The sequence below is a fragment of the Acinonyx jubatus genome, chromosome A3 (genome assembly GCF_027475565.1).
Source record: "Acinonyx jubatus isolate Ajub_Pintada_27869175 chromosome A3, VMU_Ajub_asm_v1.0, whole genome shotgun sequence".
Lineage (NCBI taxonomy): Eukaryota > Metazoa > Chordata > Mammalia > Carnivora > Felidae > Acinonyx > Acinonyx jubatus.
The window spans coordinates 132,431,968-132,455,978 of NC_069388.1; positions in this window are offsets into that span (position 1 = coordinate 132,431,968).

The window sequence follows — 24,011 nt, forward strand, 5'->3', positions numbered from 1 at the left end:
AGCTAATGATTTAATGAAACATGTCTCTGTAATGACGCTTCATAAAAATCCCTAAAAGATGGGTTTGGGGAGTTTCTGGGTTAGGGAAAACATCTAGGTGCGGGGAGGATTGTGTGCCCAGCTCTCCTTTGCCCCCCAGCCTCCTTACCTTGCCATATGTGTCTCTTCCATTTGGCTGTTCCAGAGTTTTATTCTTGGTAACAGGCCGGGTAGCCTCAGCAAAGTGCTTTCCTGAGTTCTACAACTTGTTCTAGCAGATTATTGAACTTGAGGAGGGGGTTGTGAGAACCACGACATTTGCGGTTGACCAGGCAGAAGTGGGGTGGTCTGAGCCCCGCAGTCTCAGCTGGTGTCTGAAGTGGGGCCATCTCGTGGGACTGAGTCCCTAACCCGTGAGGTCTGTGCTGACTCCGGGCTCATGTCAGAACACAACTGAAATGGTGGCCATCCAGCTGGTGTCGGAGAGTAGGTTGGTTGGTATTGGAAGCCAAAACCGCACGGGCTCCCACAACCGAATGGGCCCCACATAATCCCAGGCAGGAGTCTTGGGAGTGAGGAGTTGGGGAAGGAGTGGATCAACCCAAATCCTGTACTAAATGCTCCTGCAGCCCAGTCCCCATGGGGACAGAGCCAGAGACTCCCTGGGTGGTGACGTTGGGTCCTTTAGAGCTGGTCACAACTTCCTGCCCATAAAGTCAAGACAAGTTAATACGAAAAGTTTTAGTCTTGAGAAAATAAGTCTACGTTAATTGTCTTAATAAAGAAAATAAAATAACATGACTGGACACTTTGTCGCTTTCAGGCACAGTTCTGAGACTTCCCATGAGTGAACCCATGCTGTCCTCACAGCAGTGACTGTGGGGCTGGCACTCTTAGTGTCCCATCTTACAGGCAATGGCACAGAGGCTCAAAGAGACCACACGATGTGGCCAAACCGTGAGGCCAGCAAGGGGCAGTTAGCTTTGTGGGGGACAGACTTCTGTGCCTGTCTGCTCACCAGCAACGAAGGAAGGTGCCAAGTGTGGAAAGACCATTGAGGGGCAAAACCCACTCTCACCGCCTGGTGGCTGGCACATGATAGGACCAGCTCATTTCCCCTGGCTGGGATCTAGAACATGCAGTGTTGGAAATTAGACCAAACACGTGCTGAGTGTTGGTGTCACTAGAATCACTGAGGTGAGCAGCCCAGGGATGCTAAGGGCCTACAATTGGTCAAATGCAACTGAATGGCAAAGAGCCAGGAAGCTAGTGATGGGCTTCCAACATTGATAGAAACCCACGCGAAGACCACTGGAAATGCAGCTAATTTGGTATCTGGGACGCTCCGGTCAGAGAACTATAGAACCATCTTCATGGGAATCTTGTTTCAGGATATGAGGTTGCCAAGCTGATGAGACTTGAGAAACTGTGTGCCCTTTCTGTTGCCTTCCACACCTGTGCCCATCTGTACAGCCAGGCTGCTCCCCCTTGTCCAGGGGCCTCAGCTCAAATGCCGCCTCCTCTGCGTATCACTTCCTGACACCGCTCGGTGCCTTCAGCAGCCCCCAGTGACCATCGTGTGTCCCTCAGTGGCTGGAGTGACCATCTGTGTTGCGCTCATTAGGTACAAGCATGTCTGTTGAGACATTCATGAGGGGAGGGCTTTATCTTTGCATCTCTGACACCAGGACATTACAAAAATCATGGTGGTTTCTTACTCAGTATTTGTGGAATGAATGAATGAATGAATGAATGAATGAATGAATGAATGACTTTTCCTTAAGCAAACAATTCCCCAAATGTACATTGTGTATGAAAAGAAACATAACAATTAGGAATATAACGACTTGCAGACATAGTCCTTGGTTTCTATTGCACATACATGGAATGGATTTTTAAATTTCTATTATTTTGGGCCTAACACCATAGATAGGGCAGACTCTGGAACACAATTGAGCACGTGGGCTCTGGAGACTGAGAATGTATTAGCTCTGGGAATGTGTTTTGTATAAATCTTAATACTTTGATGGTGTTGGCATGCAGAGCAGTTAATGAGGCTGGGTGGAGGGGGGGGGGCTAGAAGGAACAAAGAAGCCCTCCTCTTCCTCACAGGGTGCCCAGTCAGTGAAAGGACAGGACTGCCCAAATGTGCCCATAGACCAATGAAAGGGGCCACCAAAACAAAACAAAAACTTAGATAATCGAGTAAGAGAACGTGAAGGAAAAGAAAAACAGAGAAGGGGGGAATGATGGAAGGAAGGAGAAAGGAAAAGAAAAGAAAAGAAAAGAGAAAAGAAAGAAAGGGAGAGAGAGGGAGGGGAGGAAGGAAGGAAGGAGAAAGAAAGGAAGAAAGAAAGAGAAGAAAGAAGGAAGGAAGGAAGGAGAAAGGAAGAAAGGAAAGAAGGAAGGAAGAAAGAGAAAGAGAAGGATGGAGGGAGGGAAGGAAGGAAAGAGGAAGGAAGGAGAAAGAAAGGAAGAGAGAAAAGAAAGAGAAAGAAAGGGAGAGAGAAAGGGAGGGAGGGAAGGAAGGAAGGAGGAAGAAAGGAAAGGAAGGAAGGAAGGAAGGAAGGAAGGAAGGAAGGAAGGAAGGAAGGAAGGAAGAAAGAGAGAGAAAGAGATGGAGGGAGGGAGGGAAGGAAGGAGAAAGAAGGGAAGAAAGAAAAGAAAGAAAGGGAGAGAGAGAGAGAGTGCAAAAGAAAGAAAGAAAGAAAGGAAGGAAGGAAGAAAGAACAAAAAAGAAAGAAAATTCAGGCAAGGGTCAGCCAGAGTTGAAGGCTTAAGTTGGATGCCCTGAGCCCGCCTGTGCACGCGGACTGCCTGCACGAGCAGAAGGGATCCAGGGGCAGGTAGGCACCGCCAGACCTGGATGGTGGAGTGGGCAAATGGTGGGGTGGAGGTGACCACACACATGAGCAACACTTCAGTATCGAACAGGTGACTCTTGATGGGTGTGGATAAAGTCAGGATTTGGAAAGGCTGGAATAGAAGGTGGTAGAACAAAATAGTAAGAATCGGAGTGGGGTGTGAGGTAGGGAAAGATGGAAAAGTCAGTCTCGTTCAAATGCAGTGGGAGAGTTGAAGGCAAAGTGAAGGAAAGCATGGACTTTCAGGGGCACTGGATGGAGGACCCTCCTATAATTAGTCCTGTAAAGATTTGGGACGGGAGGAATGAAGGAACGAGATCCCCATGTCTGAGTGTCTCTACCAGTCATTCCAAACGAGTGATGGGGCTGTATCTGTTTCCACACTTGACAAAGATGCCATATCCTTTCTGATACATCATCAAAGTGGAGCGGGGGCCTGTAGAGGAGAAGGAGACCACCGAGGGGGCTGGAGAAACACATAGATGTATGTAAATCAGCACTGCAGCCCAAAGCAAAAGGACACCAGACCCACTGAGGCATTTGTTAAGGTGCAGAGGAGTTATTGTTTTGATTTTCCAACTTCCTGCACCTAAAGATTGTGTTACACGCTCTAAAAGACATGAGGAACATAAGCTGGTAGTTGTATATGTAACGTATTTTGTCAGTAGAAGTTCTTGTAAGGAATATAAGTTGGGTGCAAAGGGGTTTGAAGAAACGGAGTGGATCTCCTCCAACTTTGCCATTAGAGCGATGACAAAGGTCATCCAAATGCAAAGTGAATTAATGACGGCAGCATCTCGGATATTTTGGTGGAGGAGGGCCTGAAGATTTTCCCAGCGTCAGGCTAGGAAAACGGCCTGTCGTGTGATTTTTACCTCCACAGTCTTGGTCAATGGGCTGACAGTTCATTTTGCAAGTAAATAGTATTATCTGTACCATGTTATTCCTGCTCAGGCCTGAAGATCCAGTGAAGTCACGGCCTCACGAATAATCTTCGCAAGAGAAGAAACAGAAGAGATCTGTTTGCAATTAGTCTATCCAGTTAAGGGCAACTTGCCTTAGCAACTAAACACAAAACATCCCCATTTTATGTAATCTGCAGATTTAACTGCAGTCCACAAACACTGCAATCAATTTTTTAAAAACCCGATCATTGAGTAGATAACGCAGAACACAAGCTGGTCATACAGGACATGGTTTGGCCATGGTGACATCTAAACTCTTTGTAATTGTGCATTTGAAACCCTATCAGGTATTTTTGAGGCAGAAACTGAGCATAATTCACTTGCTATGGCTCTTCTTAGTTGCAATTAGAGTTGAATCAGATGAGCATGTCTGTTGGATGACAAAAAAACAAAACAAAACAGAAAACAACAAAAAAAGGGATCATTTACATATTTGGGTCTCTTGGTTAAAGCCCCAGGAGGAGAATTGTAGGGAGGGGCACCAGTCACCCAGTAGGCTTCTTTGGAAATAGTGGCCCCTTTTGGGGGATGAGAACACCAGAAATTATGGCTGAAGCTGTGTTAGACATCATCAAAGTGACTTTTTTTTTTTAAATACTTTGTTTTTAAGAGCATTTTAAGGTGCATAGCATTTTAAGGTTCACAGAATTGAGAGGAAGATCGAGATGTCCCACGTAGTCCCTGTCCCACGTGCACATCACATCGCCCACCAGAGTGGGATATTTATTACAACTGGTGAACCCACCCCGACTCACCATAAGCACCCAACGCCCATAGTTGACGTTAGACTTCACTGTTGGTGTCGTCCATTCTGTCGGTTCGGGCAAATGGATGGCAACACGTGTCATACGGTGTCACACGGAGGAGTTTCATGCCCTGAACGTGCTCTGTGTTCTGCCTTTTCATCCTTCCCACTGCCCAACCCCCGCAACCACAGATTGTTTTACTACCTCTGTAGTTCTTTCCTTTTCTAGAATGTCATGTAGTTGCAATCATTCAGTCTGAAGCCTTTTCAGATTGGCTTCCTTCGCTTAGGAATACGCACTTAAGGTTGCTCCGTAAGGTTGCTCCGTATCTTTTCCTTTTAGTGCTGAATAGTATTCCCTTGTCTGGAGGTACTCAAGGTGACTTTTTCATGTAATAGATGGCGAGATAGGCCCTCAAAGTGTAAATGATTTCCCCAAACGTGCACGAAGCTCACGGCAGGGCTAGGCCGGCCCTGCGACCTCCCCCGTCTCCAGCTCCTCTGTCCTCCACAACCCAGAGGAAACCTCACCAATTGTTCTGTCACACAGGCTTGCACACCTGCAGATTTTGTCCTTTTTTCCTCCCAAAAGCTTCATGGGAAGCGAGGAGGTAGAAGGGACAGATTTGCATTTCCCTGCAGGAAAGCCTGCGTAGCCTATCTGGGGGTCAGGACAGGCAGGTCCCCTCCCCATGGCTTCTCGGACAGCCACGCCCGGAGCTTCCCAGACCCACAGAGGAAGTCTGTGCCTACCTGAGGAGCAGCCGGCTGGTACAGGCTCCCACCAGGGGACAGCCTCTCTCCGAGGCCCCTGGCCCAGGGTGGACCCCGCAGTCAGTGAGTTTGGGGTCTTCCGAAAAGTGGCCCTAAGTGCAGAAGCAGAGGCTTGAGACCCTGGGAGGAAAGCCGCCTCAGCCCTGCCTGGGTCGGTGGGTCGCCCCGGTCGCCCGGCATCACTGGTCCCTCCGGCATTTGGTCAGCACCTACCTCGCGGCCCTCGCGACATTCTGCCGGTGTCGGGGCGTCGATGTCCGATTCCTACAGCGCCTGTCCTGGGGGACTCCCAGTCCGTGGCCACGCCGAGACATGACACGCGCCCGATGTACGGCACGTCCATGGGGGAAACGTGGACCGCACGCCCCGAGGCCCTCCACTCCTTCCTCCTCCGGGCTGAGGCAGTGCCCAGAAAACAAGCCTTCTCTTCCCCAGCCTGACATGGCACGCGTCGTGACGAGAGAGCCGACAGAGGAGGAGCTTGTGTGTGGGCTCCTGTTGCAAGACTTTTCCACCTTCTACCCCCCGCACCCGCATCCCTTGTGCTCTGGTCAGTGGAGACGGGGGCAAACCAGGGCTGACAAAGGCCGTAGAACACGTCTGAGCTGGAGAATGGCCTTGAGACATTAGCTAGAACGTCCTCTGTATTCAAAGGTCCGTAGCAAGGCAAAGCACGCTCATGGTGACATTGTCAAGCAGCCCCAAGGGTATTCAAGTCCAGGGCCCCAAGTGCCCTCCAGACAGTTCTGGAAGCGTGGAAGCACAGGTTGTCTGAGGCTGAGAGCTGGTGGGCCCGCCTGAAGCCGGTTCCCGGAGACACACGCTCAGGTGGACTGTTCCCTGGAGCTGTGCTCACCTCCACTTCACCTGCCGACCGAAGTTTTCCTGCTCTCGGTTGTAAGAGTTGTACCCTCACGTACTGAGGTTCCTCCTCAGACTCCCAGCCAGGAGCCATTCCAAGTGTGACCCTAATTTTAGTCTCTTTCGTCCGCACGGCAGTCTATACTAACGGTATTATTATCGCTGTCTCCACTGTATGGATAAGAAAACAAAGGCCCCAAGAGTAGCGTAAATTGCCCCAGATCATGTTGCTGTATTGCGAGGAAGAAGCAAAGCTGTGTGTCTCCCCGCCCAGCCCCCAGTACAGGGTCCTTCTGAGCTGGCGTCATGGCTCCAGCCTTTTCCCCTAGGAGTGTGGCACCTGACACATAGCGAGTGTTCAGTTAACATCCAGTGACTGGATTCGTGCGTTTCTAATGAGAAATGATCTTCTTTACTATCCACGTGCTTTGCTTGATACCGTTTGTTAGAAATTATCCATCGATTAAATGATCTGAATGTTTCCCTGCCCCCGTATTCGGCTAGTCCAGGAGGGAAAACAGGCCATCAGAGATTCGTGACCTCCGCGTCAGTTCTGGTTTCCAGACGAATGTGAGTTGGGATAGGCGAAGGGGGCACCCTCTTCCCCCCTCGGGGAAATCATTAGTTCGGTGATTACGGAGTCCTGTGCCGAAACAAAAAAGACAAACAACAAAACCAAGGGACTCATCTTGGAGAAGATTCCAGAGGGGGGAAAATCATCTTGAAATTCTCTGGCATCGCGAAGTTGGCTGCATGTTTTGAATTTACGTAGAGGGCAGGAACACCGAGACTCTCCACCTTCCCTCCCCTGGCCCCTCAGACTCCTTCACCGCCCATTCATTCCAAACACGCAGCCCACAAGTGCCAAGGCAAATAGGAGTCTTGGCTTAGCCCTGAACTGGCGGGCCCTCCTTCGGCCAGTGCTGATAAGGTTATACCAGCTGTGCCCTCCCAGCAGGACGGGCGCCGTGGTGACTTAGGCTGGGAGTTGGTATTTAGACAAATTGGGCACTATTTTCTAAGCTCTCCGTGCCATATGTCCATGCGAGAATGGGATAATGAGTGCATGTGCAGAGGCAGACTCGACTGCCACAGAAATATCATTTCCAAACGAGCAAACCCGCGAAAGGCAACCATTTCTACGGCAAATGTATACCCCTCCTCCCCAAGTTGAGCCATAATAAGAATAGCCATTATTCTCCATATCACAGGGACTCCTCATTTGTTTTGCATGACCAGAAACACGGAGTCCTTGCGACGTACTTTTGCACAGAAATGAGACTTTGCATTCTAAATTTCAATGAAGATCTCTGAAAGTAACGTATCGTCTCCTCTGCCTCCCTGACCTCTGAAGACATAAAAGCTAACGGGGTTTATGACGATGCTGAAGTGAGCGGCATCCCTCTAAGTCCGTGTCCACCCAGAATTTGTCGTGTGACTTAGTCCACTTAGACTGCCATAACCATGTATCACAGACTGGGTGGGTTAAAGTAGAAATTTATTTTCTTAGGGTTCTGGCGGCTGAAGTCCAAGATCAAGGTACTGGCATGGTCAAGCTCTGTGAGGATCTCTGTGAGGGCTCTGTTCCTAGCTTGTAGACATTCCCTTCCTCATTGTGTCTGCACATGGTGCAAAGAGAGAGGGAAAGAGCTCTGGTGTCTCATTCTCTTCTTACAAGGACAGGAGTCCTATCAGATTAGCAACTTATTCTTAAGACCTAATTTAACTTCAATCATTTCCCAAAGCCTTATCTGCAAACACAGGTGGTTCAGGCTTCGACATTTGAATTTTGGGAAGGCATATTTTAGTTCATAGCAGTGGCCTCATTTGGAACTGGTGTCTTTGCAGATGTAATTAGTTAAAACGAGGTCATCCTGGACTGGGGTGGGCTTTATCCAGTGACTGGCATCCCTATGAGATGTGAAAACAGAAACGGAGAGAGAAGAGAGTGCCCCGTGACGATGGCATCAGAGATTGAAGCAATGTCCCTACAAGCCACGGGACACCAGTGTTCTAACTGCCATCGTACGGCCGAAGAGGCAAGGAACAGATCGTCCCTCCGAGTTCCCACAAGGGAGCGAACCCTGCCCGCACATTGATTCCAGGCTTCTGGCCTCCAGAACTGTGAGAGAATACATTGCTGTTGTCGTAAGCTGCCCAGTTTGTGCCAATTAAGTATGGCAGCCCCGGAGAGCCAATACACTGAGTGCACGTCACCACAGTGGTGCTCTGCTGTTGAACGTGGCCTCCAGGACGGTGATCGCTGGGTACTTCCGATGACGTCACACAGCAGATACCAGCGAGTGTTGCTGAGGGAAGACAGAGGGTCTGATTACAAGTTTTCTTCCTCCATAGTGCTGTAGGCATGGAAAACCACTCATTAGGCCTAGAAGGGTTGGTAGGAATGAGTGGGTGGAACATGGACGAGTGCCTGGCACACGGGGAACGGACAGTATGCGTTACCTTTTATTTCCTAGAGTTAAAGTTGCTGGTATTTCTTTTTTTTCTCTTTTTCTTTCTCCATTTCTTTTTTTTCTTCCTCCCTTCCCTTCCCTTCCTTTTTTTCCTTCTTTCTCCCTCCCTTCCTCCTTCCCTCCATCCCTTCTTTTCTTTCCTTCCAATAAGATACTATTTATTTATTTTAATGTTTATTTATTTTTGAGAGAGAGACCGAGAGACAGAGTACAAGTGGGGGAGGGGCAGAGAGAGAGAGAGAGGGAGGCACAGAATCGGAAGCAGGATTCAGGCTCTGAGCTGTCAGCACAGAGCTCGACGCGGGGCTTGAACCCACGAACCTAGAGATCATGACCTGAGCTAAAGTTGGATGCTTATTCAACTGAGCCACCCAGGTGCCCCAGATACTATTTATTTTTTTAGCCCTTTTGGGGTTTAGAGTGCGTTTCATTTATGCCTTATCACATTAGATGCCTATTAATGTCCTGGAGGAAGACAAGAGAGGTATGGTTATGCCCATTTTACCAATGAGGAAACTGAGGCTCAAGAGGATCATTCTTTGATTAAGGTCACTTGGCTCATTATGATATTGCTCAGACCCAGTCCTGTACACCAAGCTCATGTCTTTAAGCTGCATTTACAACAGTATTAAGCGAGGAGTCTGAAGAGAAGAGCTCTCGTTGTAGCTGCACCAAAAGTCACCTGGGGAGGCTGGTGCCCTAAGTTCATGCTGGATGGCATACCCCTTTTTACTTAATGTTTCAGTATATTTGAAACTCATTCGTTCCTGTAAGAAACACTGACGGGGTGCACATGGTGTGCTGACTGCTGGCTTAGGCCCTGGAACTCAGACTGTGAGAAGGGCACAGAACCTGCTCTCATGGAGCCTGTGGATCGTGGGGAAGACAAGCAGTGGCTGTGACACAAACGAAGGAACGCTGTGCCAGTGGAAGCTCATGGCCCGGACTTCACACCAGGTCTGAAGAGGGTACAGCGAATGCCTCCCAGAGGACATCACGGTCCAGAGACTGGAAGATGAATAGCAGGTGGTGAGGCAACAGGAAAATGTCAGTTCAGGCTGAAGGAAGAGTCAAGAGGTGTGTTTAGCTCAAAAAGAAGGGAGGGAGGGAGGGAGGAAGGAAGGGAGGGAGGAAGAAAGGAAGGAAGGAAGGAAGGGGAGGAGGAGAGAAGGAGGGAAGGAAGGAAGAGAGAAGGAGGGAAGGAAGGAAGGGAGGAAGGGGAGGAGGAGAGAAGGAGGGAAGGAAGGAAAGAGAGAAGGAGGGAAGGAAGGAAGGGAGGAAGGAAGGGGAAGAGGAGGGGAGGAGGGAAGGAAGGAGAGAAGGGAAGGAGGGAAGGAAGGAAGGAAAGAGAAGGAGGGAAGGAAGGAAGGAAAGAGAAGGAAGGAAGGAAGGAGAGGAGGGAAGAAAGGAAGGCAGGGGAGTAGGAGAGAAGGAAGGGAGGAGAGAAGGAGGGAAGCAAAGAAGGAGAGGAGGAGAGAAGGAGGGAAGGAAAGAAGGAAGGAAGGAGAGGAGGAAGGAAGGAAGGAAGGAGGGAAGGAAGGGAGGAAGAAAGGAGAGGAGGAGAGAAGGAGGGAAGGAAGGAAGGAAGGAAGGAAGGAAGGAAGGAAGGAGAGCAGGAAGGAAGGAGAGGAGGAGAGAAGGAAGGAGAGGAGGAAAGAAAGGAAGGGAGGGAGGGAGGGAGGAGAAGAGGAGGAAGAGAGAAGGAGGGAAGGAAGGAAGGAGAGGAGGAGAGAAGGAAGGGAGGAAGGAAGGAAGGAAGGGGAAGAGGAGAGGAGGAGGGAAGGAGGGAAAGAAGGAAGGAGGGAAGGAAGGAAGGAGAGAAGGAGGAAAGACCATGTGGCTAAAAACTAGGCTTTGAACATGGGCTGGGAGCGTAGTGAGGGAGAAGTCCGGGCCCTTCTTCATGGATTTACAGGTACTGGGAGCCCTCGAAGGGTTTCCTCCGGGGGCATCAAGGTCAGACGTATCTGACAGGCCTTGTTCTCACCCCTGGTTGAATCTGGATTGGACTGGAGTGGAAGCAGAGACCAGTTAGTTGGTGGCCCAGACCAGGTGGTGACACTGCGGGGAGCAGGGCGCAAGGGACTGGCATTCGGTGAAAGGCTGGGGGGAGGGATGAGGAAGCTTCGAGCGACTTAACTTCTTTTTCTGGCGGAGGAAGCCACACAGAGACACATTTTCAATAAATTATGTTTCAGTAACCACAGGAGCAAAGTGAAGGAGAATTAGTGGCAAAGTGAGAATTCGATTCTGCTGGGTTTTTGTGAAGCCGTGAGTTTATATTTGAATCCTGCTTCCCCTTTTCATTTCTTCACTTGTCTCGTTCATGCAGTCGCATTTCTGATGGTTCTGTGGGGACGTTTCTGTTGGGGATTTTATCTGGAGTTACCACTAAAATAGTTCCCTTACATGTAATAATTGTTCATCTGTTTCTGTTAACTGCATTTTCTCAGGTGCATATGGTATGCCAAGGGCTGACTTGAACGGCATATGAACTGAGAAACATATTGAAGACAGGCAAGATTGTGGGCAAAAATTTACTGGGAAAAGGACAGTCTTCCTAGGGAGGGATCCGAATGTCTTCTGGGACTTCCTGAAAATATTCGCTAGAAAACACACTAGGGGAAAAACAAAACAAAACAAAATGACCAACAACAATGAAGACTTGAGCAGCTGTGTGGAAGACGGGCCATGTGATTGAGTCAAGTGAAAAGACGTGGGGTTTGCAGGGGAAATGTTTCGGTTTGAGTTTCCTTTCATCGTGGTCTGATCTTGTCCAAGCCATAAAATTTCTCTGAACTCAGTTCACGGCTGTAATAGAGATAATAACATTAGTATTGCAGAATTTAAGTGATGTGCAGTTTTTAAGTGATGTCTGACACATTGTAAGCCATTCAATGCCGACAAATAATAGCTCTTAATACGATGATTTTCCTGCATATTTGGACGCCAGTGGCATATCCTATTTGAGACAGCGGGACGCCTTGTGTGATGATGTACTGAATGCTTGCTAGAGTTCACAAAGCAAGTACGCCAGGCAGAGCTCTTCCTTAGGGGTGGAAACTTCCCCTGCTTTACCCAAGCCAAGAAAATAGATTTATTTTGGAAAGTTTCTTGAAAAATTCATCAGGCTATTGTTTCTGGGGCTGGAGTTTGATTTGGTTTGAATTATGGCAGTACAACATAAATACTGTAAATAAATAACAGAGATACCCTTTAATTTTAGAGCTGAGGAATCTAAGTACGCTTTGTCCTGGAATTATAAACATGCAGCCAGTTTCCAGATAGAGTTACTGAAAACTGGGGCTCTTGCGAATCGCCCCGGAAGGAAAGAGACAGCAGGAAAGAGAGTGCAGGAAATTGTGCGGTCAGTGGCTGATGAGTGGTCCAAGTACGAGTCCTCCCAAGTCCTCAAGTACGTGTCTCACAGCACCTCTTGAAAAGTCTTAAAAATCCTCACCGGTGGGGTCCGTTGGTTGATGAAGCTGGAAGGGGCCTTAGCAATCGTCAGATGCGGACACCTCGATGATGTGGTTGAGCTTCCCCCACGAACTGCTTGCAGAGCCTCGAGTGCTGGCTTTTGCTCGCATAGCACTTTGCAGTTTGCGGAGGGTCCCCGTTTACGAGATCGCTCTTGAACTGCAGACAGGTGAGGTTCACCTGCCCGCGTGACTGTAGGCTCCCATCGCCCGAGACAGTGTAAGAACCGCTCTCGTGTATATTCCCTTCGCTGATCTGTTTGAAATCGTTCCCATTTTACAGGCAAGAGAATAGAGGCACGATATGTTGGAGCAATTTGCCTGCCTCACATGCTGAGCTGTGACACCAAGATGAGATGTGAACACCTCTCTTTCTGACTGCAAGCCAGTCATTATCTTACCATAACGTTATAGTGAATTGCAAATAGAGTAAGTTGTTATTTACTTACTTCCATTCTGCCTCTACTTGGAAAAGGAAAAGAACAAAGGAGAAGAAAGTAGAGAACAAAACATAGAAGCAGGGACATACATTGAACATCTACAATAACTCATTGAAGAAGAAAAACACAAGAGAGGAGAAGTTAAATCTAACATCCTGGAGGTGGGGGGGAGGGGTGGTGGTGGTGTTCTGTGTTTCTGGAAAACCATTTGCTTTCATTTCTGAACTCTGTACCCACTTCCCAAAGTAGGAATCACTAGCTCCTTTGAGGACTTGCACGCCCCTCCCTCGGAATGGACCCCTTTATCCCTCGGAAATGGCTTGCGTTACAGGACAAGGATAAGATTAGGGAGCAGAGGCAGCACGGGGGGGGGGGGGGGGTCCAAGCCAGGACGGAGACCAGCGTCCGGCCTTCTTTGATTTCTCCTGTCAACATACAGGTAGGTGGTAGGGAGACTGGGTGACAGTGTGGCTCCCTGACCCTGGGAAAGAGGCACTTGAGATCGTCACTCAGTCCAAGGCCTCTGGGGCTGCCTGAATCAGGCACAGCCTGACCCCCGGCACTGTGGAAGGCCAATGGCGCCATGCAGGAGACTGAGGCAGAAGGTGGGAGGTCCCAGCTGGGCTTCAGGGGCGCCCAAGGGCGAGGCTTTGGGTAGCAAAGAATCTGGCTGATCCGTGTCTGGACGAGCTCCAGACCAAGGTAGCAAGGGAGTGTGGACTTCCTTTGCCTGGAGGCTCTGTGATCACCAGACTCTCGTGTGAAGCTGGTTCTTAAAGTGATGTGCAGAGTATGAAAGCAGAGTGAGCTGTAGTCGGGAAGGAAACATCTTGTTTACAAATGTCAGGCGGTAATTAGCATATTTTAAAGAGCCGAGCCACAACTGCTGGCTTTTGTTAGTTGAAAACCTCAGCGCTTTCTTGTGGTTCTGCTTTAAGAGGCCGGGTAGACATGGAGACTCTGAACCTGGTTCATAAATAGTTGATTTCATCTTTTAAAATCTTGCACTAAAACTGTCACCCCCTCTCATGGATCACAGATGGTGAAGAACTAATTTGTTACTGTTTGATAACTGCTTTTATGTATCAAAGCTCTTATTTACTGCTCTGTGGGGGAAATGACAGACTAAGAGGGATTGTGTGTTTCTCTCCTTTTCTCTGTAACCGCAGAGCTTCTTGTTTGCTCCCTAGCATGTTTCTTATTTGAAATCAAAATTGTGAATCTTTTGCATATGCTGGCTTGATTGAACCCACTTTTGGGGGGATTCGGAGATGCCTCTCCTAGCACAGACCCACGGCCTTCTTTCTTGATGGTTTTTAGTGTCCCAACGCTATATAATAGCATGCAGACCAGTCTCCACTCCCCCTCTCAAGTCACAAAATGTTTCTAATTAGAGATGCAAATTGGGGCTTTGCTTTTGAAAACTGTCAGGGAAATGTATGAAAGTATAAGAATAGTCATGAGGTAGATCCAGATCAGATGCTTCTAGTACCCAGGCAAACCCTCTTTTTTTTTTTTTTTAACTACTTGTTTTTATTCGTTCATTCATTCATTCATTCATTCATTCACTTCATATTTAATTCACTTTTTCATTCAGCCAGCCAGTTGAATTCTTTCCTTTGTGGTAGGACCTCTGGTTAGATCAGAGCTTAGCCGTGGGTAGGTACAGTGGGGGCTCATGTCGGTATATACTCATCACCACCCTCACCCCTGCCTGACGTTGGAGTGCCCTGAGCACAGCACAGAATGCCTGGAAGAAAGTTCAACAATTGGTTAGCTCAGGTTGGCAAAGTACAGCTCATGAGCTAAGACTGCTTTTTATATTTTCAAAAGGTTGGAACACAAAGATTTCTTTGGTGTGAAAATTATGTAAAACTCCATTTAAAGGTTGCTTCCCACCTCGGGGCCTTTGCACGTCCTCCGTTTTCATACAAAGATACTCTTCCTCCATACCTATTCTGTCTATTCTTTTTCTTCTGATTTTACATCAGATGTGACTTCATCTGAGGAGACTTCACAACCCTTCAGACTAGATTAGGTCTTTGGCTTCGGTGCTTCCTTTGGTTTCATTTTTTTCCTTCTCTTCCTCAATAGCAGCCCTTGTCAAAGTTTGCAGTTATATTTGTAGTACTGCTGTTATTTATTTGATATCCTCGTATCAGCTGTAAGACCCCTGAAAGCAAAAACAAGGACAGTTCTTTCTGTCGTCACATCCCAGGTGCCCAGGAGAGGGCTGGTAGGCAGTAGTGAATACCAGTTTCTGGGTGAAGGAAATGTGCCAACGCTTTGAGCTTTTCTGTGTTCCAGGCACCATGCTGAATGCTGTTCACACAATACTGCACGTAGCACTCCATGGTAAGGAATTAATCTCATTTTACAGATGGAGAAAACATGGACGCTTCTGAGGATTCAGCAGAGTTCTGGCAGAACCCGTTTCTGTCTGACTCCAAATCTCTCCTGACTATTTTACAGATAAGGAACTTGCGTGTAATGCATCGTGATTCAAATCAATTCCCACTAGGAAAGAAAAGTGCCATGGAAAATATTGTATTCTATACACAAAAAGGTTTCCTCAGCATGTTTTATCAACATAATCATCGTCACATTATCATCATTAAGACATGAAAGAGAGTCGCACAATTGAGCGGCTCCCCTTCCCTTCCCCGTCACGCGGGGAGCAGACGGTACGGAATTGTGAGCTGTCTTTCGCTCTACTGTTAGTCATGTTTCCCTTTCTCGAATAATCACAAGGTGTTAGCAGGAGTTAGGGAAGAGCCAGAGGCCCCCTTATGTGTCCCGCCCAGAAGTGAGAGGGGACTTCTCAGTCCTAAAGCCCTCGGTTGGCTGAGATGCTGGAATGATTCTCTTCCTGCTGTTCCCAGGACCCTTCCCATCTCCCTTATTTTAGGAAACTCTCTTTGGCTTTTTCTTTATTTGAGAATAAATCGCTCACTTTCAACTTCATTGTGTTGTATTTTGAGGTTTGAGATGTTAAACATATTTTCACGAAAGTTATTTAAACTGTCCCTCTGCCCCCAGACACACACGCACTTCTAAGGCTGCCCAGGGTTAACTTTCGGAGCACGGAACGTGCGAAATTGAGAAAATGGATTTCACATGGCACTCTTTGGTAAACGCTCACGCCTCCTCATAAATGTTGGGATGTGGCCTTCGCCCAAAGTCCGTGCGTGTCTGGGGCTCATGCGCCTCTTAGCCTACGTGTCCATGTTACCCTTTGCCCACATGAAATTCGGGGGGTGAAATGGAAGCGTGAAGCCGTTTGCAGAATAAGTGGGAACAAGATGGAGGCTCCAGAGGGTAGTTTCAGGGTGCCCTTAGCCTTCCTCAGAGCAGAAGGTGATGGCGATGACCGTGCCAGCGACCATAAATAGAACAGCAGGCGTCACTTTGGTCATGAAATCGTCACACTCTTTTTTCAGCATTTTTTAGTATCGTCTCCTCACCACGCGGATGAGGAAATGGAGTTGCAGAGGGCTTATGGGAGATTGCACACGTTACACAAGAAATGACCGTTGGAGCCAGGGTAAGGGTCTCCTCCTCGTCTCCTCAGGAAGAGAGCCACGTTTCTCTGCCACCTAAACTAAACTCTCTGCATCTGCTCACTGATTCCTAAAAGCCACAGTAATATGGGAGAAAATCTAGAAAAGAAGTGTCCAGGTGAAAGGGTAAATTATTGACTTAAACCCACATTGAAGAACAAATTTGACGATCACATCCTTGGGATTGAGCCCCAGGTTGTGGGCGTGTTCCAGAACGACTGTTAATTCTTGCCATCTTACCCCCTGAGTGTCCAGTGCAGGTGATAAGCCGTAGAGCTCTGGCAGGTGAATCATGTGACCTCCCCCCACCCCCAACCCCACCCAGATAGAAAGGACTGAGCAGGCTGGTTTGGGGAGGGGGAGGGAGGAAAGGAGAAGTGATCGGTGCCTAAACTGGAGGGAGAGGGCTCAGTCGCCTCTCGTAGGGTCTTTCTTAGGTCCGGTTCTGAAGTTGTGTAAGAACAAGACACATTCCACAGAAGTCACTGAAATTAGGGTAATGTCTGTCTGTCTGTCTCTTCTTCTTTTCCTTTGTCCCTTCCTCTCTCTCCCTCTCTCTCTCTCTCTCTCTTTCTCCCTCCCCTTTACTCCCTTCTTCCTTCCCTCTCTTCCCTCTTTCCTTCCTTCCCTCCTTCCTTTCTCCCTCCCCTCTTTCCTTCCTTCTTCTTTCCTTTCTTCTTTCCTTCTTCCTTCCTTCCTTCCTCCTTCCTTCTCTCCTTTCTTCCTTCCTTCCTTCCTCTCTCTTTCTCCCTTCCTCTTTACTCCCTTCTTCCCTCCCTCTCTTCCTTCCTTCCTTCCTCCTTCCTTCTCTCCTTTCTTCCTTCCTTCCTTCCTCTCTCTTTCTCCCTTCCTCTTTACTCCCTTCTTCCCTCCCTCTCTTCCTTCCTTCCTTCCTTCCCTCCTTCCTTCCTCCCTCCCTCCCCCTTCCTTTCCTCCCTCCCCTCTTTCCTTCCTTCTTCTTTCATTTCTTCCTTCCTTCTTCCTTCCTTCCTTCCTCCCTTGCTTTCTTCCTTCTTCCTTCCTTCCTTCCTTCCTTCCTTCCTTCCTTCCTCCCTCCCTCCCTCCCTCCCTCCCCCCTTCCTTTCCTCCCCCCTCTTTCCTTCCTTCCTTCTTCTTTCCTTCCTTCCTCCTTCCTTCTTCTTTCCTTCCTTCGTTCCTTCCCTCCTTCCTCCCTTCCTTTCCTCCCTCCCCTCTTTGCTTCCTTCCTTCCTCATTCCTTCCTCCCTCCCTTCCTCCCTCCTCCCTTCCTTTCCTCCCTCCCCTCTTTCCTTCCTTCATCCCTTCCTTCCTTTCTTCCTTCTTTACCTCATTCCTTCCTCCTTCCCTCCCTCCCCCTTCCTTTCCTCCCTCCCCTCTTTCCTTCTCCCTTCCTTCCTTCCCTCCTTCCTTCCTCCCTCCCTCCCCCTTCCTTTCCTCCCTCCCCTCTTTCCTTCCTTCTTCTTTCATTTCTTCCTTCCTTCTTCCTTCCTTCCTTCCTCCCTTGCTTTCTTCCTTCTTCCTTCCTTCCTTCCTTCCTCCCTCCCTCCCTCCCTCCCTCCCTCCCCCCCTTTCCTTTCCTCCCCCCTCTTTCCTTCCTTCCTTCTTCTTTCCTTCCTTCCTCCTTCCTTCTTCTTTCCTTCCTTCATTCCTTCCCTCCTTCCTCCCTTCCTTTCCTCCCTCTCCTCTTTGCTTCCTTCCTTCCTCATTCCTTCCTCCCTCCCTTCCTCCCTCCTCCCTTCCTTTCCTCCCTCCCCTCTTTCCTTCTTCCTCCCTTCCTTCCTCCCTCCCTCCCTCCCTCCCTCCCTCCCTCCCTCCTCCTTCCTTCCTTCCTTCCTTCCTTCCTTCCTTCCTTCCTTCCTTCCTTCCTTCCTCCCCTAATAGTGTCATTACATTTTTTCAGCCCCATCGAGGTATAATAGACCACTGGAATTGTAAGATGTTTAAAGTGCATGTTGGGATGAGTTGTGGGCCCACTGTGAAAAGTTCCTCCTATGTAGTCAGTGATCACATCCATCATCTTACACACTTACCGTTTTGGTTTTTTGGTGAGAACACTGAAGTCCTACTCTCTCAGCAAATTCATACATACGATATCGTATCACATACGATACAGTGTTATCAGCTATAGTCATCATGTTATATCATACATTAGATCCTTAGACCTTATTCATCTTATAGCTGAAATGACCTCTCCCTGCTGTAGCCCCTCCCCCCCCCCCAAAAGCCCCTGGAAACCACTTTTCTGTTGTTTCCCTGAGTTCGACTTTTGGATTCCACATGTAAGTGACACCATGTGGTCTTTGCTTTTCTGTGGCTTGTTTCACTTGGTGCAATGCCCTCAAGCTCTGTCCGTCTTGTTGCAAATGGTAGAGTCTCCTTCTTTCTCATGGCTGAGTAATATTCCATGGTCTATGCAGCAGGAGAGGTCTTTCTTTTTTTTAACTCTTAATTCCAGTAGACTTAACTTAATTCCAGTGTGGTGATTCTGTACATCTGTAATTCTGTACATGACTCAGCGCTCATCATGGTAAGTGTTCTCTCAGCCCCCTTCACCGATTCCGTCCCCCACCCACCTCCCTCTGGTAACCACCATTGTGTTCTCTGTAGTTAAGAGTCTGTTTTGGTTTGTTTGTTTGTTTCTTATTTTCTTTGTTTTATTTCCTTAATTCCACATATGAGTAAAACATGTTGTCTTTCTCGTGACTTATTTCGCTTACCATAATACCCTCCAGACCCATCCATGTTGTTGCAAATGTCACAATTTCATTCTTTTTTATGGCTGAAGGATATTCCATTGTGTGTGTGTGTGTGTGTGTGTGTGTGTGTGTGTGTGTGTACAATCTCACATCTTCTGTATCTATTCATCTAATGATGCAGCTTGTATAATTTGATTATTGTAAATAATGGTAAACATAGGGGTTCACGTATCTTTTCGAGCTAGTGTTTTCATATTTTTTGGGTCAGTTCCCACTAGTTAAATTACTAGATCATAGGGTAGTGCTGTTTTCAATTTCTTGAGGAACCTCCATACTGTTTTCCAGAGTGGCTGCACCAGCTTTCATTCCCACCAGCAGTGTATGAAGGTTCCTTTTTCTCCACATCCTCACCAGTGCTTGTTGTTTCTTGTGTTTGGGATTTTAGCCACTCTGATAGCTGTGAGGTGACATCTCATTGTGGTTTGATTTACCTTTGCCTGATGATTAGTGATGTTGATCATAAGTCCGTTGGCCATCTGTATGACTTCTTTGGAGAATGTTCTGTTCATGTCTTCTGCCTATTTTTGAATTGGATTAATTGTTTTTTGGGTTGAGTTGTATAAGTTCTTTATATATTCTGGATACTAACCCTTTATCAGATATGTCATTTGCAAGTGTCTTCTCCCATTCCATAGATTGTCTTTTAGTTTTGTTGATTGTTTCCTTTGTTGTGCAGAGGCTTTTCATTTTGGTGTAGTCCAATAGTTCATTTTTGCTTTTGTTTTCCCTGCCTCGGGAGACATATCTAGCAAAATGTTTCTACGTCCGATGTCAGAAATTACTGCCTGTGCTCCCTTCTAGGATTGTTAGGGCTTCAGGTCCCACATTTAGGTCTTTCATCTGTTTTGAGTTTATTTCTGTGTGTGGTGTAAGAAAGTGATCCAGGTGCATTCTTCTGCATGTTGCTGTCCTGTTTTCTCAGCACCATTTGTTGAAGATCGGGAGGGGTCTCTCTTAAGCTAGGACTTGAGGTTTGCACAGCATCCATGACCCCTCAGCTCGACCCTCCTCTCACTGTCCCCGTGGCTGTGCCCCCAGCCCAGTTGTGTGGCGTCCTGTTGGGGTTTCACACTTCTCTGTGACCTCCAGCCATGGCTGATCACTCGGAGTTGCTCACAGTGTGTGAAGAAGCACTTCCTTCCTCTCTGAGTCATGGTCTCTTCCCTGGTTCACACTCATGACATCGCTGAGGTACCGTAGACGCCCTTCATTCAGCGTCACTTCTTGACGATAGACAGCAGTCAGCACCCGATGGGGGTCCTCCTCCCGTCGCTTCAGGCGAGACTGGACTCCTAGCCCACTCCTGAGAAGGTCTCCACATGGACCTCATTGACCTCTGGAGTCCCCTCGCCCCTTCCCTGCCTTCCTGAGACTCAGCACCCTGATCTCACGTTCAAGCCCCGCTCCACATCTTTGCAGCTTTGCACGTGTGACTCATGTATGTGGGTGTGTGCGCACACATGTGTATGTGTGGGGGATGGGGTAGAGAATAGCAACCTCAGGTAAAGAACCCATTCTCTTACTCTCATGTGTTTCTGTTTGGGGGATAAAAGTGACAACATGTATAATGTTAAATGGTGAGAGAAAGGCTCATTTTATCCATTCCTCCTTGCACATTCTTCTTAGGAAGTACTAATATGAATACTTTTTGCCAGAAAAGAATACACAGAGCCTTCCTACAGTACCATCGGTCCATGCAATTACAGTGCATGCCCGTCTTAAATATGTGGAAGTAGAGAAAAAGATTTATGTATGTTCCTTGAAGATGTTTATATTCCAACATAGGAAACAGATGTGAATATAAAAGAGAAGGGATGTGTTTCCACAAGGCTAAAAATATGTGAGTGGTGTTTGAGAGGGTCACAAAACTGCTCCTGTAATCCTTGATAGAGGACGCTGGGCCCACACTTTTCCTCGGTCCACTTTATAGTTTACTCTGGAGACCGTATTGATTTGAGTTTTCAAGCTTTCATGCCCTGACCAAGGTACTGCCTCGGAGCTGAGGCATCATGAGGGCTTCTGGTTTTGTTGATGCTGTTCTCACTGGCAGAGCTTTTATGACTTTGAAGGTATCGGTTTCCATTTAAGTGGAGGATTTAGAGTATACCAGGCCAAGGCATTATTGGCCAGAATTTTAGCATTATACGCAAATAAGTTCTGAATTTCTGCTTAGAAACAGGAAAAGGGTCATTTAAACAGTTTAAATATTATTAACTTGCATAGAAAAGAGAAGAAAACACACCTTGAAGTTATAATGGCATCCACAGCTAACTGGATAGATTTATTGAAGTTTTTGATCCATGTTAGAAATATATCTACAGATGCCCCATGGTAAAATTAGGTAGGCTTATGGCACTGAGAAAACTGAAATCTAGAAACACATGGAATGAGTAAGATGATATTTCCAGCCATCAATGCATTCTACAAAACGATTGAAGACAGCTTCTTCCTCACAACAATGTTGGGCTCAGGGTCCAGTTCTGTGTTTCTTACCCTCAATTAGAGTAAAGGCCAAATCCCATTATGACAAACTGTAATAGATCATCAAAATTCTTGAGTGAGACCTAGAAATCTGTTATGTTAATGTGCCTTGATCTAAATGGGACTAGGACTTGGAAATCTTTTTGTTATACTGAAAATTCTGGCTGTAAAGATATTTGGCTGAGCATTCCTAGAGCAGGAAAAATCACAGAGTATAACAATTTCAGATTACTTGGTGAGCCTGGCCAGACCCCAAATTGGTCCCAGGTGTGGGTTGGGGGGCACCCCTGGTCCAGGGAAGGTTTCTGTCTTGTCTGTTTATTGCACATCCGATGGAAGACCAGAGGTGTTAGAAACTGTGGACCCAGAGGGTGGGATGTGTCCCCTGGGCCTGCCTCTGTTTCTCAAGAGGGGGACTCAGGTCTGCTGGCCCTCCACAGAGATTCTGCCAAGTCACCTGACCTGGGGGGCTCTTGAATTTTCTCTAGGATGAGTAGGGGCCATTTCAGCTCTCGGGGGGGACACCTGTTATCATACAAAGTTCTTCCTGACTCACCATTTCACAAAATCATGCGTCTCTGCTCAAGCTTTAAATGTAGGACCAGCTAAAAATGCAATTGCTAAGGTAGTCTTCTGAAATAAAGGATTATGCTGACACCTGTATCTGAGAAAACACATCTCTTCTGAAGGGTGAGGTAATGAAGGCATGTAAAAAAGAACAGAGGCCAGCATTATGGAGCCCAATAATTTCTTCCTTTTCATTGATGGATGACTCCACCCAGTCCTTTGGGCAAGCTCAGAGACAAAACAAATACCACAAACATAAACAGAGTAAGTTCCCCTAGATGTGAAATTTGATGTATGCATCCTATGTGGAAAAAAGATCAACTTGACCCTCATCCACTAGAGGACTAGCAAAGGAAGGCATTCCTATGGGAGTCTGTGCTCCATGAAATCTTTCCATCTGTGTCAGAAGGAGAAGAAACATCCTTTCATACACGTGCGGCTGAGCAGTCTGTTCCTTTAACTTGGCCAACTGTTGTCTAGGCTCTTGGAGCCTCATTCTCTGGCATGTTTGTTCTCATCGCATCCATACCTCAAAGTCTTTCATGAAATTAATAGGGTCTTTGAACCTTTTTTTTTTTTTTTTTTTTTTTTTGGTCGTTCATGCTAACAATTGTGTCTGTGCATCCTAAGGGGAGTACGGGAGAACTTTCTAGTGTGAGAAAGTTTATGTGAAATTTGAAAGTATGCACATAAGATTATGAGGTGTTTTCTCAGTGCATGGCTGGGTTTGCATCTTTGATTGACTTCCTGTTGACTGGCTTATTGCACAATTCTGTGGTGCAGAGATTAGTGTGTAGATTTTATCTGGGAGGGGTGCAAATAATTTTGGTCCGGTGGGGGGAAAATAGCCACAAAGATTATATGTAGGGCCCTATAGTATGTTATGCAGCTACGCATCTAACTGAGCCATCTTTAGAACGTTCCTTTATTAAGTCATACAGAGATACAGCTCCTCAAATTCTCATTTGAACCAATATTAACATCTTAGTGGCTTCCTCACCAACTAATGAGCTGAGTAAATCTTCGGCATGAGTTTACATTTGTACGAGCACTGTGTTTTCTTTAGCCTTTTGAAAATTTTAGAATCTAGTCCTAGGAAATAACAAGGCATGGGGGCCTGGGAATTTCTCTTAAACCTGGTCACAATTCTCTGAATAGCATTCCATTTCTATCACTATTCTCTACCCATGGAGCCTTTCTGAGAAGGATTTAGTAACTTCCTTTCTTCCCCCCCAAAATGTCCAACTCTATCTGGACATGCCAGTGCCATCTGGGTGAATATCAGACTCCAAGGAAGAGAGAGGAAGTCCAGTGGCTACTCCCTCGAGTAGAGACCCTGACAACAGGATATGGGAGCCCTGATCAGAAGCAGGTGCCGCTCATGGCTTGGACTAGCTGTGACTTAGAGGTCTGTCACTCCACACTGAGGTCCTCCCTGTACCCTCCCTCTGGATCCATTACATCAGCTGTCTGTCTGCAATGACTTGTGTTTGCCACATTCACCTAATGTAGCTCTTACTGCCTGCCCCGCTGGGACAGCTGGCCACCCCCTGCCCCCCACCCCCGGGGCTTTGGCCTTGCTTCCCGGGACTGTCTTCCTGTCTTCCTCAAATCTGTCCATGTAAGACTGTGCTTGGTCTCAGAATGGTATAGAGCTGTTAACACATGTTTTCCTTAGTTGTTCATGATAATTTGCTCCTCTGACTTCACCATTATCTACAAAATGTGTTCCATGATTCGTTATGCGTCTCCTGCTTTTTCTCCATTTTTCTGTTCGGAGCATCTTGCCTGCTTAGAGTGCCCGAACATCCTTACTTTGTATTGCAGAGTAATTCACCTCCTCTTTTCCAGGCCAAGTCTCGGGGGCTTCAACTGCCCCAGTGCAGAACAGGCCCATTAAGGTATCTTGCTAAGTAAAAGAATTATGGACTCCAAGAAATCAAGTCACTTCTCCAGGAGTCAGACATGACTGTGATCAGAGCTTCTAGCCCTCTGAATAGCAAGCAACACATTTAACCTCACTCTCCACTAGTACGGGGGTTGAGCAGGACCCAGCGACCGAGGAAGATTCTGGAGAAGGAGCAGGT